The following is a 13,013-nucleotide window of genomic DNA, read 5'->3' on the forward strand; positions in this document are numbered from 1 at the left end:
ACATACAACTTATGAGCATTTATACTACAAAGGTATATATTACTAAAGAATCCACTACATTAAATATTAGAGAAGTGTAACTTTGAAATAGTTAAATTGAATGGCAGTGAGAGTTTTTATCTTACAACCTCAAACAATTTAATCGTTGGGTTTGATTATCTCATCATTTTTAAAGAAAATTTTCTATTGATTTTCTCCTGGCAGCTTAATGGATCACGCTGCATATTCCCTCAGGTGCACTCACTCAACTGTGGTGCCATTTTTATGTATTTAGAACATACCTTAGACCTTCAATGAGCCCCCTTGCCATTGCACTTATGTGCTCTGGGGGCATCATCTGTGCTCCTTTTTCACTACTTGATATCATTTCCTAGTGCATGGGCATCATATGATTATTTTTCCATTTCTCTCACTAAATTGGAAACTCAAGAGAAAACGTGACATCTTATTTTCTTTATAAAACACTGCTAAGGGGAACAGCAGGCAAGACAGGAGAGGTCTGCTGCTCCATATGTGGGCTAGGTCCCTGGCCGGGGATTGAACTCAGGCCTTAGATGTGATAGTGCTAAGTCTTAATCACTATGCCACCAGGGAGGCCCCATGACAAAATAATTTAAAATAAGAAATTGTTATATTTTTTCCCAGAGTAAGAGTTTTAACTGCAATAATATAATCTAGTTAGTATATACAACAACCAAATGTTTACCTAATATATTATTAGTATTTAGAAAATGCATTTTTTGTATAATTCCTTTTCATTATCATTTCCCCACAGATACTTCCAAAATTACTACTGTGTAATCATACACATATACCATGACATATATATTACTACATAATTTGGTGTATATTATATATAACATATAGTATTGGAATATTATATCACAATGTTTATGTATATAATATAATGCATTATACATGTATTTATATATCTTAATATATACCATATATAAAAGATATATCATACATATATAGATATACAATTTACATGTTGAATCTGGAGAGTCTACCTTGAATTTTAATTGTTCTTCATTTTTAAATAAGAATAATTATAATGGAATATCTTTTGTACTTCTCGGCATAATTGCTCATGGTTTTCTTTCTTCCAATTTTAAGAGAAAGAGAATATTTCCCTGGGTTGTTATTAGCTTGGTTCCATCCGATCCTTTTAGTTTGTTTCTCTATTCTAAACAGAATTTTGCATTGCTTTTAAGTTATAACCTTAATCTTAGCCTGTTTGTTTCTCATCACAAAGCAGTTAGATAGACCAAGGTACAGCTGACTTAACAGCATAGCAGAGAGCCAATTTTATTTGAGTAAATTACTGCTACTTTTTAATGATTGTGAGGGCACACCTCATTTTGTAGAGCAAAATCATACTCTACCATTCATATATAATGATGATGATGATGATGATGATGATGGAAGAGAAGAAAAAGGAAGAGACAATAAGACAGAGGAGATGAAAAGCATAAAGGAAGAAGAAAGGGGGAACAAATCTTATACAATTATCAGGGTATTTTAGCAACAGTATCCATACCAAAATTGTTGCTTATAAGAAACAAAAATTTCTCTGTGTATTGGGTCTACAATGAAGGTTTAAAGAGACTTCTGGAGTTTAAAGTATCTAGACTTAATTCTCACTTTCATCCATTTCCATAGCCAAACTGTGAATTTGCTAAACCCTAATAGCATCATTCAAACATACAATAATAGCCAAATGCTAGTATTTGTGAAATTAAGTGCAGTATTTCAAGTTCTTTGCATAGCACAAAATAATATTAAGTACTCAAAAATGAGTACCCATTATGAGTTTCATTCCCCTGTAAATAATACCCTTTTCTTTTAGGTGTGACTCGTAATATTGCCAATTCTTAGGCATTTTGATTCTATTACTTCTTTGGATCTCCATTTAATCAGAACTAAAACACATTTTTTAAAACCTGTACTAGGTAGACTTTGATCACAATTATTTTCTTGAGCCTTTTGCTGCTCTGAGCAGGTCATGCTTATTTCCTAATGGAACAAAATATGATGTTCTTTTGATAACCCTGGTTTTTTCGTGACTGTTGTTGCTTTCATTTCATTGCTTCTACAAATGGTGGAATCTGGCACCAATAATCAAACAGTAAGTGACACTAACACCACTCTTTTATAAATCTAAGGCTAATGCAGAAAATGGCATCATACAAAGAGGGTACATTGCTAAATACCCTTACAAAAGTGACTCATCAAGTGATGTGATATGAGCAGATTTTGGTACCAAGTTTTGTGCTGTTGTTGCATTATATGAAGTAAATTAATCCCAAACCAACATTGTTGCTTCTCTGTTGTTTAGAAATGTAACAATTTTATTTAATAACCACTATTCAACCTGAGACAAAAAAAAATGTATTCCCTGGGCCTCCCATTTCCATTTAAAGTTGTTCAGCCAATGGATAAAATCCTAAGTCTATTAAATAATTTTTCACTCACTTATAGAAACAAATATCCTTTGGTCAATTTAGTGTGAAAAAGGGAAACTCATTATAATAACGAAACATCCAGACACTCAATCATGACAAAATTCAACTATTGATTTAAAATTATACCCTCTCTTTGTCTACTGCGACTCAGCAACCCCATTCCAAAGTATGTACCTAATTAGGAAAAATGAGTGCATAAAACGCCAGGACATATGTACCATAATATGCATAGATGCATTATCCAAATAGCCCCAAACAGGGTACAATTCTAATGGCAAGCAAAGACAGAATGGATAATATCCCTATGATGGAATCTTTATGAAAAAAGTTAGGCATAGGGCCTCCCTGGTGGCGCAGCGGTTGAGCACTGGGTTGCGAAGCTGCCCGCAGCCTCTGCAGCACCTGCTGGAACCCCGACCACAGGGCGAGGGTCCCACATGGCGCACAGACCTCTCCTGCCGCCTGCTGCTCCCCTCAGCAGTGTACTTCAGTCCTTCTGCCTGTTCTGCTCCCTGCTCTGGCTCTGGTGAATTCTCTCACCCTCCTGCACTTCTGACTATACCCAGTGCTTGTATAAATAAATAAATAATAATAATAAAAAGTTAGGCATAGGAAGCAAAACATGAACTGATTTTACAAGCACTCACCAAAACAAGCTGCACACAAAAGAATACGTACTATAAAATTCCAGGTAAATTATGCTATTTTTTTAAAGAAAATAATTAATAAACTATATATTTGAGAGATATATGAAATATAAATACTATTAATGAAGTAAATAACGTCCACCTGAAAAGGAACATTACCTTTAGGCTCTGTCTAAAGATGTATAGCAATATCCGTTACCTGCTTAAATAGTTTCTGGAACTTTAAATAGTGCATAGTCTATAAAACGATATTTAAGCATTTTAGTAAGTTAAATTTTAAGTGTTACTGCCATTCTAAACTTACATGTAAATTCAAGTTTATAATATAGCCGTTATTACATGAAAGCTTTTTATAAAAGCAAATGAAATATATACAGCATTCAGGATCCTATATGTACACATCTTCAGTTTTATTAACCTGCCTCCTAGGAGGAAAACACACACACATACACACATATGCATACACACATCAAAAACTAGGTGATGACCTCTCCCTTGCACTTCTAAGCAATATTTAATGTATTGATATGTTTTATGTATTTATCCTTCAAAGCATAACACAAATGGAGAACAGCACAATCAGATCAATGTAGAGAACCAGAGAGAAGCTGCATAAACACCACTCAGATGGAGTACAATGAAACACTGTTAAACTCCCAGAAGATTAGAGAGGTAAATTCCCTTTACCACTTCCCATCACTGTCAGCCCCTTTCATCAGTTTATCTGATACTTTTTTTAAAAGATTTACTTTTTATTTATTTATGCATACAAGAACTGGGGTATAGGCCAGAGGTGTGGGAATTCACCAGAGACAGAGTGGGGAGCAGAACAGGCAGACTGACTGAAATACACTGCTGAGGGGAGCAGCGGATGAGACAGGAGAGGTCTGCTGTGCCATGAGCATTAGCTTCCTGGCTGGGGATTGAATTCGAGCTGCAATGGCTGGTGAGAGCTTGATAGTGCTGAGACTTAACCCCCTGTGCCACCAGGGAGGCCCAGTTTACCTGATACTTTCAGACTGATTTTATCTGTCAGAAAAGAAAAGAATAACAGCTGGCCTAGTAACTATTTCTTCTCTACCTGGAATGCCAGGTGAGAGTAAATGACCTAGTTATAAAGTGCTAATGACAGTAACTCCTTGTAAACATGCTGAGAGCGATCACTCTTACCAGAACACACCTTGTCTGTCTAGGCTGGATACTCTAAATAAACCTGGAGGGGCAGACATCAGGAGTGGGTGTGAGGGTTAAATAAACACAACTTAAAGTCTCTGGAAATTAACTAAAGGACACATAGCAAATGGGAAAAAATTATTCAAAGTAACCGACTAAATCTCCACGAGACTATCAAGAGTCCATGACATCTGAGTTATGATTTGCTTTCATGTACCTTCCCCTCAGCTCTGTGTTACAGAATCTCTACTATGTCTGTAGCCAATAAGATAATCTTTCTCACTCCTCTGTCACCAATGTAGGGCTCCAATGTCATCCTGGGAGGCGAGGCTGCCTGTGTCTCTCATTCATCACCTCCCTACAAGTTCCCTGTTGCATAAATTCTATTCCAGACAAAAAGAGTTGAGATGACATGGGTGCATTTCCTGCACCTAATTCTCACTCATCTGGTAAGAATGTGTACCTATCTCAGGTGTAATAGGCTGCTGATACTGGGTCTTGATAATTTTCTTCTCCCTGTCTGATTTATTGGGCAGAGGAAAGACAGTCCAAGAATAGCTGGGATGACCATATTTCTTCACTAGTGTCCACTCACAGAGCAAAAGCATCATTTTGAAAGAAATGGATTTGCTTCCTACTCTAGGTAAGATGCAGTAGCAAAGTGGTTTTGTATAATCCCTTCCAGCTCCATCCATGTTGCTACAAATTGCATGAGTTTATCTTTATTGATTGCTGAGTAATAATAATATTCCATTGTGCATATGTACCACTTCTTCTTGATCCAGTCATCTATTTTTGGGCATTTGGGTTGTTTCCATAGCTTACCTATTGTAAATAGTGCTGCTGTATAATGGAAGAGACAGGCTGTAAGGTCTAGTATCTCAGCAGTTCTATCTGAAGGTACTGCATTTATTTGGAATATAACAGTGAGAGTTCATACTAAGTGCTTCAAAAACAATGGAAATATTGGTGGCATGCTATTAAGAATGGGCCAAAGCTTTAATGGAAGTAGCAACGGAGGGAAGAGCTCAAGAGTCTATGGTGATGGTTCACGGGTGTCTTGGTGGTGGTAATTTTATGGGGAAAATACCTCAGAGGAGATATCAAACACTGTAGAAAAGTGAACAACAATGTAAAAATACATAAATAAAAATAAAAATAAGTAGTAGTGATGAGGGAAATGGTAGCACAGGTAGAAATTTAACTGAGACAATAAGAAAAAAAGTGATAACCAAAAGAACCACACTCATCCATTGGGGGCCAGGAGGCTATATGCACATTCCAGACTGCATCCATTCAAGAGCTATTAGAGTAGGATGTGGAGGAAGATCTGAAAGCAATCCCAAATCGCAAATAGATCCATTAGCAAAGAGCAGAGCTTTAATGGCTCAAAGTGCTTAGCATAAAGTCTGACCAATCAGTGGCTAAACAATAAGATATTCTGACACAGGGCAACTACTAGGAAGCCAGACTTAAAAGTGAAATCATACCCGGCCCGTTCTTTCCAATGCTGAAAGGATAAAACTATGAAACTAGAATCATGAGAGTAGTCTCCAAAGCACAAACTGATCCAATGGTAAAAATGGATTAAAAAAATCTGCTCCAAGATAGAGTAAATATCTTCTGCCTCAGAGGCCTAAATATATTTGCCTAAATATCTGGCAAATTAGTGCCTCATGCAAACCAAAGGAGGACCCTTAGGAAGTTATGCTGAAAGATATAAACCTCAAAAAAGGCTGGGCAATCAGAAGCTACAGGCTGTAATAGAAACAGACTTTAAAGAATTAGTTCGGTCAAGTCATGAAACAAAACAAATATTTATCCAGATTTACTATATTATCTAATAAGTTGAATTTTTAATAAAAAAGACTATGAAACACACACACACAAAAGTAAGACAGTATGGTACATAAACAAAACAAAAGGTGAACACAGAGATTACATTTGGAAACTATCAGATAAAAAAGAAAGAAAATATCAAAATCAACAAACAACTATGAACCAGAGACACTCTATGGGGGTCGGGGGCGGGGAAAGGAAGGATTGGGGTCAAAATAAGGGGGTTGTAATTGTATGAGGAATATAAAAATAAAATTTAAATAATTTAAAAAAACTTCAAAAACAGTTATTCTAAATATGTTCAAAGAACTAAAGGAATCCAGTTTAATTAAGGGACTATATGCTAATAATGATTCATCAAATAGAAAATATCAAATAAAAACAAATCCAGGCTTAGATAGGGCGGGACTTAATTAGAAAGACTATTGTAAGGGGGCGAATGTTCTGATCTCAAAATATGTGAATGTCTCCAAGACAAAAAGAAAAAGGTTTTTCTTTTATGGGGTAAAAGAGAAGGAAAGGAAAGGAAAGACAAGCAAAAACTTTGGAAGGAGTTAGGACAAGCAAAGGGAAATGACCAATGAAATTTGACAAAAATTGGTCAAGCTGTGATCAGCTGGTTCCCAGGATAAGCTGATAAAGGGAAACAATTTTCCTTTTTCCTTTTGGTTCTTGCTTGGACTTAAGGGCGAACAGAGTTCAGAGAATGGTAAGAAAGAGTAAGGCCTTACCAGAGTATGATGAAGACAAAGCAGAGGGTAAAAACGGAAAGCTGCGAACACTTGGTCAAGAGTATTAGTAAAGAATTAGACCTAAGTGCCCAATGACAGAGGAGTAGATCAGGAAAATGTGATATGTGCGTGTGTGTTATAAAAACAAGATGGGGCCTCCCCTGGTGGTGCAGGAATTGAAGTCTCAGTGCTATTAAGCTATCACCTGCTGTTGCAGCATGGGTTCGATCCCTGGCCAGGTTGCTGGCCCACATGGAGTGGCAGGCCTCTCCTGTCTCACCCACTGCTCCCCTTGGCAGTGTGTTTCAGTGGATCCGCCTGTTCTACTCCCTGATTTGTCTCTGGTGAATCCTCTCACTTCACAGCCCCCCTCGCCGCCCCACACCTCTGTCCTCCACCCCTGTTCTTCTATGCATCAATAAATTAAAAAAAAAATCTTAAAAAAAGAGAAAATAAATAAAAATGAGATGAACTCTTGCCATTTGTGGCAATGTGGATGGATCTGTAGAGGATAATGTTAAGAGAAATAAGTCAGGAGAAAGACAAACACTGGATGGTCTTACTTATATGCGGAATATAAAGAAACATAACAAAGGATTAGTCAAAATCAAACTATTCATAAATTCTTGACATCTGATTGCAGAACTGAGGCAATCAGAAGGGGAGGGTAATAGGGTGGTAGCTGGGGAGAGAAGAGGCCCAGTGGAAATTAGGCACTGGTGCTGGGCATAATGTGGTAATATACATTTGTAGAGGTTTAAGCTTATAATCCCCAAAAGCAGATACAACAATGCAAAGCACTTTACCTCATAAACATAATTTGAATAAAAAGATAATATCAAAAAAATCTTTAAAGCAACTTGAAATTCTAGAATAGATAGCTTCAAAAATAGATTAAATTCTTACCATTTGTATCATAGAGTTAGAAGGGACAATACTAAGTGAAATCAGAAAGAGAAAGACAAATACTAGGTGGAGTCACTTATATGTGGAATGTAGAAAAATAATACAAAAGGTCAGATATAAACAAACTCAAAAACTAGCCCTTGAAATCTGACCGTCGAATTGGGGCAACCAGACAGAGAGGAGGAGGCAAAGGGGAGGGATGAGAAAGAACAAAGATGGAGGGGAGGGAGCGCAAGGGTCTGTAGTGGTGGTTCTTTGGTGGTATGTACACTATAGCAACACTGTCTGAAAGGGGCATCCTACATCTCTATAACAGAAACAGTGTACATCAATATTAAGAAATAAATAATAAATCATAAACAACTGAGATTAGATGTGATCTAATAAAAAGATACAATTTTACTATAAAGATTAAACTTATCTTTTTATAAATTATTTAATAACTACAGAAGACATGATTTAAGTGAGGAAAATAAAATCATAGAACAATAAAAAAATGAAATTGTAGAGTAGAAAATCATGGTAAACAAAATGAATTCACTGGGGAGGGCTCAAAAGTAGACTGAAGACAAAAAAAATAGTGAATTTTAGAAAAATCAGTAAGAATTATGTACACTGCAGAACACAAAGGAAAATGAAATATGAATAGAGCCTCAGAAAGTTGCGGTACATCATCAAGAGTACCAACATAGACACAATGGAAGTAGCAGAAGGAAAATCAAGAGAGAACGGGATAGACAATAGATACAAAATAATAGCTGAAAACTTCACAGATTTGATTACAGAAAAAAAAAAAAGCCATACATCCAAGAAACTCAACAAACTCCATAGAGGATAAATGTAAGGTGATCCACATTAAGAGCTATCACAGTCAGGGCCTCCTTGGTGGCACAAGGGGTTAAGCACCACACTATGAAGCAATCCGCACCCTCTGCAGCACAAGTTTGATCTGCAGCCGAGCAACCCACATGGCACAGCAGACCTCTCCTGTCTTGCTTGCTGCTCCCCTCAGCAGTGTATTTCAGTCAGTCTGCCTGTTCTGTTCCCCACTCTGTCTCTGGTGAATCCTCTCACTCTCCCCGCATCTCTGGCCTGTACCCCAGCTCCCGTATGCATAAATAAATAAATCTTTGAAAAAGAAAGAGCTATCACAGTTAAAATGTTGAAAATAAAAGACCAAAATATTGAAAGCAAGAAAAGTGAACCATCATGTACATATAGGCCTCAGTAAGACAAAAAGCTGAAGCACTGCCAAAATGCCATGGGATGATACATTAAAAGAAAAAAAATGGTGGGCCTCCCTAGTGGCACAAGGGGTTAAGTAAGCACTGCACTATGAAGCAATCCACAGCCTCTGCAGCATGAGTTCAATCCCCCGGCCATCCAGAGAGAAACCCACATTGGTGAAGCAGACCCCTCCTGACTCGCCCGTTGCTCCTCTCAGCAGTGTAATTCAGTCAATCTGCCTGTTCTGTTCCCCACTCTCTCTGGTGAATCCTCTCACCCCCCACATCTCTGACATGTACCCCAGCTTTTGTATGCATAAATAAATAAATATTTCTTTAAAAAGGAAAAAAATAACAAATTGACAACCAAAATTCCTATATCCATCAAAGTTATTTTTCAAAATGAAGACAATTGTAGATAAGGAAAACCAAAAATAATTCATGTTATGCATTCTGCAATATTTGAAATTCTAAAGGAAGTGCTTAAGCAAGAATGGAGTGATGACAAACATAAAGTCTTAAAACCAGAGTCACCACTCACAACATGGTAGGACAGGGAGGTTTAAACTATCCTCTCCCCTATGCATAACTACAAAAAATAAAAAAAAAAAAACTAAAATTTACTCAAAGGAAGTTTCAAAAGTTTATGACCAGGGATGGGGGCCTTTCCTATGGAACTTTTAGCCTGCTGTCAGTGGTTTACTATGTGCACAAAGCAGGAAGGGGTGAGAAAAGCTGAGGCCAGGGTGGCAGTCATTTCAGGCAGCAAAACAGGCTGGGGGCCTGCCAAGGAGAGTGCAGCACACATACCAGCCTAGTTATTGTTTCCATGGAGACTTTACAGGGAGTGGGTTGTGCAGATGGGCATGCACACATGCTGAACAACTGATTTGGTTCAATCTGATTCTTAGAAGTCAAACTAAGCACTACCAAGGCTGTGGAGACGTTTCCCCACATCCAGCAGAAAGACTAGAAGGAAAGACCTATAAGGGTGTTTGTTTTACTTGGGTTTGCTCACTGAGACTCTGACAGCCAGCAGCACTAGAGCAGGAGACCCTTCCTTGCTCCTAGCAGAAAGACCCCACAAAAAGAACCACCATATTATAAAGTCCCAGAACTCTTACCTGGTGACCTGTGTAGGGTGGCATGTACCCCAGGTTGCAGAGAGGAACAGCAAGCAGACAGGATCTGAAAATTTAGGAACCCTAAAGCAGTGAACAGAGCTTGTTCTGGAAAGAGAGGAGAGTCAGCAGAATTGACCTATTTGTCTGGAGCAGGCCTCCCACCAGGACTGACAATGAGTCTCTGGGTTCCAGCTTCTACTCCATCCCTCACCTGCCACCAAGGCAAACAAAGAAGAGAAACAAACAAAACTTAATTGACAGAATTCCAAACCACCACACCACCACCACCACCACCACCACCACCACCACCACCAACAACAACAACAACAACAACAACAACAAAACCCAAGGCAACACAAATGCCCAGGAAGTAAGGAGCATTTGAACACAAGATGGAAAAACAGGAGCGGAGAATAGAAGTTCAAAGACATACATAAAGGACACAGAAGTAGAAGACCTAACAGACTAAGATTTTAGAATAACAACTTGTAAAATGCTAAATGGGGTATGGGAAGGTCAGTCAAACGCAGAAAGGCAGGTATAGGAGCTTAGAAAAGACATTCAGTAACAAAAAAATTTCTTCACCAAAGAGACTGATGTTATTAAAAGAACACACACACACTGAATGAAATGAGAAAACAATATGGAAAGCATATTAAATAAACTTAAGCCGGAGAAGAAAGAATTTCAGAAATTGAAAACACAAATATACAAATCACTCAAGTAGGAGAAGAGAGAGAAATAAGACTTAGGAAAAATGAAGAAACGCTACAAGAAATATCAGACTTAACTGGAAGAGGAAACATAAGGACAATAGGCTTTCCAAAAGTAAGAGAGAGAGAGGACAGAGAACCTATTCAAAGAAGTAAAAATTGAGAACTTTCCAAACCTAAGAACTAAAGTAAACCATGTGGAGATTAAACAAAATGCTTTTGAGTAACTCTTGGGTCAATGAAGAAACCAAATGAGAAGTAAAAAATTATCTGAAGACTAACAAAAACCACCGAACAGAACCTATGTGATGCCCTAAAAATACTATTAAAAGGGAAGTACATAGCAATAAACAAGAAAAACCTCAAATGAACAATCTAACTTTACACCTGAAGGAACTAGAAATATGGGTAGAAAAGAAATCAATAGAAAGAAATAATAAAAATTAGAATGGAAATAAACGGAACAGAAAAAAAAAGACCATTCAAAAAAATCAATGAAACTAAGAACTGGTTGTTTGCAAGGATAAATAAAATTGATAAACCCTTAGGTAAGTTCACTAAAAAGAGAGAAAATCCAAATTAAAAAAAAAGTCTAATAAAAACTCAGTAAAATGGGAATAAACAGGATATATCTCAACACAACGAAAGCCATGTATGACTAATCCATAGCCAACATCATACTCAATGATGGAAAACTGAAAGCATTTCCCCTAAAATAAGGATAAAGGCAAAGATGGTCACTTTCACAAGTACTGTTCAACATAGTTTTGGAAGTCCTAGGAAGAACGAATGGGTGGGTGGTGGGGGGGGATAAAAAAAGGAATTCAAATTGGAAAAGAAGTAAAACTATCACTATTCACAGATGACATAATATGCATACAATATCTGATAGACTCTACCAAATACTATCACAAATAATAAATGAGTACAGTAAAGTGGAAGTATACAAAAGCAATACACAAAACTCTTCAAGTAGAAGAGAAATTAAAAAAGCAATTTCATTCATAATCACATCAAAAAGGATGAAATACCACAGAGTAAACTTAACAAAGCATATGAAGAACCAATACATTGTAAACGATAAGAAATTATTAAAGGGATCAGGGGAAAAATAACAACAAAAAACCCCAAATTAACAGGCAACTATTAAATCAAAGACATTCTGCTGGGGAGGGGGAAGGAGAGGGATCAAAACAGGGAAGGGAAGAGCACAAGGGACTATGGTGACGGTGCACAGGTGAATGGGTGATGGGAATTCTATGGGGACTATACAAGAGGAGAAAGCTAACACTGTACAAAAATGAACAATGATGTAAAATACATATAAATAAATTATATTAAAAACAGAAATTATAAAAGTGATCAAGAAAGGACACAAAGAAATGAAAAGATATCCCATGTTCATGAATTCAAGGAATAAACATTGATAAAATGGCCATATTACTTAAAGAAATTTACAGGTTCAATGTTAAGTGCAATATCTATCAAAATCCCCATGATGTTTCTCAAGGAAATAGAGCAAACAATTACAAAAAGTGTATGGAACTACAAAAGGATCCTAATAACCTAAGCAAACCTAAGAGAAAAAAAGAAAAATGAAGGTAATCACATTCTCTGACTTCAACCTACACTACACAGCCATAGTATCATTAGGGTATTGGAACAAAACAGAAACACAGACCAATAGAAAAGAATAGAGAGCCCAGAAAAAACCCACATAAATATGGACAGTTAATCTTTGACAAAAGAGCCATAACCATATAATGGAAAAGGAAAGCCTCATTAACAGATGGTGTTGGCAAACTTGGACAGCCACATGCAAAAGATAAATAAACTAGATCATTACTTATTCCAGACATAAAAAAATAATTCAAAATGTGTTATGGGGACTCCCTGGTAGTGTAGGGGTTAAGTCTCAGAGCTATCACCACAATGGCCTGAATTCTATCCCTGAGGCCAGCCAGGTAACTAACCCACATATGGCTCACCAGACCTCTGCTGTCTCACCTGCTGCTCTCCTTAACAGTGCATTTCAGTAGATCTTCCTGTTCTGCTCCCCATTCTTTCTCTGGTGAATCCTCTCATTCCCACCCCTGTACCTCTGGCCCACACCCCACTTCTTCTATGCATAAATAAATAAATAAATAAATAAATAAATAGATAGATAGATAGATAACATCTTTAAAACA

The sequence above is a fragment of the Talpa europaea genome, assembly GCF_964194135.1.
Source record: "Talpa europaea genome assembly, chromosome: X".
NCBI classification, from domain to species: domain Eukaryota; kingdom Metazoa; phylum Chordata; class Mammalia; order Eulipotyphla; family Talpidae; genus Talpa; species Talpa europaea.